Here is a 6,553-nt window from a genome sequence, read left to right as displayed (position 1 = left end):
GCCCTAGGGTCATGTGGCTTTTTATGTTACTCTAAGGTCATGTGGATTTTTTCCACACACATCTTCACCTTAACTTACTTCACCTCATTTCTCGAGGTTATGTAGGTTTTATTAGTGTCTCACATCCATTGTTAGTGTCTTATATGCGGGTTTTATTAGTATCTTACTGCATCACTTGGACCACATTATGGTGCATCACAAGGAGCTCTACATGCCCCATGTTGCCTCGCCATAAAGCCTTGTATCAACACATCTTGAGCCTTGGGAGGAGTGCCCTTACCTTGCATATCATCACCATCAAGCATTGTATCTGAGCACCCTCTTTCTTTTTTTGAGGAGGATATTCCCCCTACCATTAATACATCTTGTTTGTGGGCATCCCTTCACCTGTGTGATTACCTGCCATCATTTGAGGCACATACTCCATTTTTATCATCATCCACTGCCCTCATGTTGCACGGTTCTAACTCATCACTTACATTTGTGAGAGCACCCACCCTTTAAACACTTACATTTGGGATCCGGGATCCTTATGTGTGGATAATTTTTCCTCATTATCAACTTTTGAGGAGGATCCCATCTCCACCGTCATTACATCTTTCAAGGGAGATCCCATCTCCACCCTTGTTACATCTTTTGAGGGGGAGCCTTTTCATCCCTTCCATTCCATGTATTCAGAGGGCTCAGCTCCACCTTATTCCATAGGCTCAGCTCCACCTTATTCCATAGGCTCAGCTTCACATGGTTACCATTCATCGTGGCCTTATTCCATAGGGCTCAGCTCCACCTTATTCCATAGGCTCTACTTCACATGGTTACCATTCATCGTGGCCTTTACACTCGCCTTGACCCACTTTGTATGGGATGTATTCAGAGGGCTCAGCTCCACCTTATTCCATAGGCTCTACTTCACATGGTTACCATTCATCGTGGCCTTTACACTCGCCTTGACCCACTTTGTATGGGATGTGGAATTAGTTTACATCAACTTTCCATGGGCTTCGTCCACCTTCTACATCGACATATCATTCCTTGGCATTTGCTGGAGCACCTACTCTAACCTCTGACATATGGGATCTCGGCATGCACCTTTGGAAGCCCCTCAAGTTCATCGTTTTCATTTGGGATCCCACTGGATAGGATTGGTTTTTAAGGTGGGGAGCATCCCTCACTCCCCTTTTTTCCATGGTCTACACTCTTGAGGTGGGGAAGCACCCCTCACTTCCCTTTTTTCTATGGTCTATATTCTTGAGGTGGGGGAGCACCCCTCACTTCCCTTTTTTCTATGGTCTATACTCTTGAGACAGGGGAGCTTCCCTCGCTTAACTTTTTTGGTGCATGGATCCTCTTCATTGACACATCTTATGGATCCTTGGGCTTGGGTCATGCTCTACATTGATACATCTTTGGCACGATCCTTCCTTCTTTTAGACTTCATCAACATCACCCTTATTCCTTTTTTGCCCTTCCCCCTCCCTTTTTATACTTCTTGCCATCTCGTCCAACAACATCCATGGGACTCCTTGTATGATTCCTCGTCTCATATTAGTTCTTAAGAACTTGCCATGCTTCTCAGAAGCTTTACATCCTTATCCAATTCCTCATCTCTTGCCATGATTCAAAAGCTATGGTAGTATGCTAAATTGGTGTCATCACCAAATAAGTGACATGGTGTGAGGATGGCACATAATTCCATTGCCTTCATACCAAAGCAAGAGAAAGATCTTAAGGTATAGTCTTGCTGGATTCATAGTAGAATTGGGCTTTGCATCCACCCTTGTTGTGGTTTTCATTTCCCACAACTCATATAAATCAAGAATATACCTAATCTTGAACTTCTTGAGAGTGTAATTTGTCTCATCTGACTTTCCATCACCGAATGGTGGAATATACCTAATCTTAAACTTCTTAAAGGTGTAATTTATCTCATCTAACTTTTTTATCGCTGAATGGTGGAGGATGGCAGGCATGACTAACCTAATCTTAAACTTCTTAAAGGTGTAATTTATCTCATCTAACTTTTTTTTTATCACCGAATGGTGGAGGATGGCAGGCATGACTAACTGTGTTATTTACAGGTTGGGCCATCTCTCCAAATATAGCTTCAAATAACAAATTAAAACAAGCGTTACCTAGAGCCTAAGCTCTGATGCCATGTAAGAAAATATAATAGCGAAACCAAGATCTTCATAATATAAAGCTCCGAATTGCAGAAAGAAGTGGAGAGTAAAGAATATTATTGCTTGCAAACTTTGATTATAACATGTGTGCTCTGGGTAAGGAGATTTGATGGCAATCTAGACAAAGGATTTCTTGCTTACAAGAGAGTAACTCCCCCCCACATGCCCATTTGAGCTAATCCATAGGTATAGACTCAACCCATTAAGATATACTAGTAACTCCTCCGCCCCCTTCCAACATGCCTATTTGAGCTCATTTGGGGCCCGTAATATCATGATAGGATGTCCAAGCATACCTCATTCGGTACCCTCACACACATCTCACTCGTGTTGACACCTCATTCGATACCCTCACACTAATTTTCACTGGTGCGACACCTCATTTAGTACCGTCACACCTCACATTTTTTTCAATGAGTATGTGTTTAAAGTAGGAATCTCGGGTCTCTGGCAAAAATGAAGTTTCATACAATTCTTTAATTAAAGGGTTATAAAAATCACTAAATAATTAATTTAAATGATTAAATTTATAAAAATCAATTTCTAAATTTTTCTAAAAAAATAAAAACATCTAAACATCTACTAAAAATTTTTCTTGAAATTTTTCTACTACTTTTACCAAATTTATCATAATTTTAATCTATTAATGTATTATATAATGAAATAAAATACCAAAATTAAAAAAATACTTTTAACATTTGAAAATAATCCAAGAATATTCAAAAACTAAAAATTTTTTTAATGAATTTTTCTAGCATGCAAACCATATTTTTTGACAATTTTAACTAAAACTATAAATGCTTAAATAATTAATTTTATGCATGGAAAATGAAATAATTATCATGAAAATTTGAAAATCATAGCAATGACTTATAAATTTATTTAGAATTCAAAGGATACTGCTTGATAATTTTTTAAACGAATTAAAGGCTCAAGGAACAATATAATTAAGGTTTAATTACTGAAAAACAAATTAACACTTGTAAAAGCAAATGAAAGAGTTTAGGTAACTTCCTAGTCAAAACATAATTGGATGGATAAACATAAAAAATTATTTAGAATCAAAATAAGATTAAAAATGAGAATACAGTATGAAACTTTCATGTTGCTCCATTGACCTCCATTTGGAACTTGTTGAGGGTCCAAGTTGTCTGAAAGCTCTTCTGAATTTTTTAGTAAAGTAACAAAAATTTAATGGAATTTTCTATAAATTTTTAGAGCTATAAAATATAGAAAAAAAAATTAGGCCCCAAAAGCTATGGCTATAAAGCTTTTAACAAAGCTTTAAGGAAAAGATAATAAGTAAAGATAAAAGCTTTTAAAGCTTTGGAAGCATAAGGTGTAAAGCCTTATGGGCTTTTATAAAAGATTAAAAGATTTATAAGCTTCTAGCTTTGACGGTGCGGCATAATCATGAAATTAGGCCATTGGCTTCTTTTTTCTTCCGCCGCGTGGGCCGCCTCCATGGGTAGGGAGAAAGAAGCTGCAAGCTCTTGATAAGGTAGAGATGGGTTTGAGGGTTTTTGGGCATGAGAAAAGCATCTCTGAAACCTGACTTGAAGGAGGTGGAGTGTAGACAAAAGTGGTTTTATGAGACGAGGTGTGGTTTTTCTCCCACAGAGGTGGTTTTCATAAAAAGGGATGGCATAAATCTCATCTCTTGATCCAATCCCTCATCTAAGGGCTCATAGAAATCCCACAACCTTTCCTTCTTTACCTAAGGATCGTCCACACCTTCTCTTCCTTTACCTCTTGGATTTTAGGGAGCTTCTCCTTCTCCTTGTACTTGACCCATGGCTTTGATACCACTGCTACAAGACCTTACCCAAGTACTTGGAGAAAATATTAAAGCTCACAAATCCTTCAAATAAATTAAACTAAGCAAAGACTTCAACCCAAATTATTACGTAAAATCTTAACATAAAAATATAAAAAGATTTAAGAGATAACCATATCTTCGAACTACGTGCAGGCAAAAATATTACCATAGACAAAGCTTGAAGAAGACCCAAAATAGAGTGCACGACATCGGGCCCAATCTGCCCCCTCTATTTGGATGGCTCACGCTTCCCCAACTTGAGTATTTATGCTTGTTTCATATTAAAATAGCTTGAGCCCAAAATACATCTTGCTTTTCCACTTTTAGGTTTATTTGATAACCATTCAAATTATCTTAGCCCTTGGGCCACTTTTACAAAATAGAAAATACATGTGCAATGTGCACACACAGTTTAGGTCTCCGCACAAGGCTCTTGAATAAATAATTCCTCGCATGCTAGGCCCATTTCATTTGGGGGTTGTCCCTGCGCACACGTTAGCCCCAACTTCCAAACATATTTGCATAAAATAAATGCACATAAATATTTACATAAAAATGAATGCACAATAAAATATTAAAATTTATTATATCCGTAATGGGGACTCTACATATATGACCTAGCCCTAGTGCCTAGACAATATAATATGAGGGTAGAGCATTGATGTCTAACAAGATTCACCCATGTTTGTGTTTCTGGAAAATCTAATCTTAGATGTCTCTAAAGCATCTGGCCTCCTAGGCCATGTGGAATCATGACGAAAATACAAGGATGGTAGGGAGGCTTCGAGCTGCTCACAACCATGGCTATTTCTCATAATGGGGGCCATACATACATGAGCTAGTCCTAGTGCCTAGACCATATAATATCAGGGTGGAGCATTTATGTCCAATAAGATCCACCAATGTGTGTTTATCCTATTTGTGTGATTAAATTTTCCAAAGTGCTCAAAACTTTCCTTTCTTGACCAATAACCATTCCTAAAAGAGTCACACTTTGCAAAATATTTTCAAGCGACACTTCACAATCTCTTTAATACGATCACCTATTCTATGCATGGAGAGAACTATACAAGCCGGTGTTATTTTGTGAATGCCCTCACATTCATTATCTCATAAACAATTCCAAGATTTTGTTCACAACTACTATCTTTAGTATGTGTGCTCTAAGGCAAAGTCACAAGCTTTTACGTGGGTGGATATTCAAGGTATGAGATCCCAGATCGACAGTCTCAACTAAAATTCAAGCTTGTTCAAAGGTTCTCAATCCTGACAATAACTACCACTAAATGGGCCAAGGGAGGAAAAGTTCCACCAAACTATAGAAAGACCCCTAATTGTCTCCTAATATAAGTACACCCTTTGATTACACCCCACTGCAAACATAGAATATTTAAACTTATGAGTATTTATTTCAAGAAATTGATAGAGTAAATCTTAACAATTGAGAAACTGCTACATAACTTTATCATCTCTCTCTTTGATGAAGGGAATGATCTATCAACACTACTAGACTTGGAACTAATGAGTATTTATTTCAAGAAATCGATAGAGTAAATCTTAACAATTGAGAAACTGCTACATAACTTTAGCATCTCTCTCTTTGATCAAGGGAACGGTGTATCAACGCTACTAGACTTGGAACTAATGGAAGATGAAATCTTTTCATTAGACGATGACCCTTGGCATTCACTTGGATTCCATAAAGACACAAAAGCACTTCATAAATCAACCCATGTGATGAGTAACCACACAAACATCAACCCCTGTGATGAGTGCCCATACAAACACCAACTTTGATGTCTCCTTTAAATGAATATGAATTAGTAGGCTGATTGAATGGTCCACACCATTAATAGATTTTGCCTCAAAATAATAGAGCACCCTTTTCCTTACAAATTTAAGAATTTAGGGTGGCAAAATCTCCCAATTATGATGACCTTTTTTGAACGGACAATACCTAAACATAGAGTTTTACTTTACCTAAACACTCAACCTTAGTAGACAATTTCATATTGCTTTTAAGGTGTGCGCACACCATTTTAATTGCTTTTAAGGTGTGCGCACACCATTTTAATTGCTTTTAAGGTGTGCGCACACCATTATAATTGCTTACGCATAACCATAATGCACCCAACTCTCATGGATCACGACCAATCACTGCACCATTCTCAAGGAACTTTGATCCTTGGTATCAGATTACTTAAGGTATGTGCACTCCCTCAAATCACGATAGTATTAGAAAGCAAATTAGCACCTCCTAAAATTAGGGGCTTTAACACCTTTTCCTTGCTTTTTTGTCCTCCTCACAAGTGATGCAAACCAAATGTGTTCTTGGTTTTGTACGTCTCCCTCGAAGACGTGAGAAAATCTCCTTGGAAAGTAGACTTACTTTGTGAATCAATAAAATGTATATTCACGAGAAGTCTGTAGCTCTAACTTTTTAATGCAAGTCTAGCGTTGATGTCAGGTGTGGCAATCATTGTGCACCTACATCACTTATACATGCATAATCATAGATCACACGAGGAAAGCACTGATAGTGGGTGTGCTCACC

Source organism: Cibotium barometz, chromosome 66 (genome assembly GCF_041138505.1).
Source record: "Cibotium barometz isolate CiBa-2024 chromosome 66, ASM4113850v1, whole genome shotgun sequence".
Classification (NCBI taxonomy): Eukaryota; Viridiplantae; Streptophyta; class Polypodiopsida; order Cyatheales; family Cibotiaceae; genus Cibotium; species Cibotium barometz.
Note: the sequence above shows the minus strand (reverse complement) of the source record.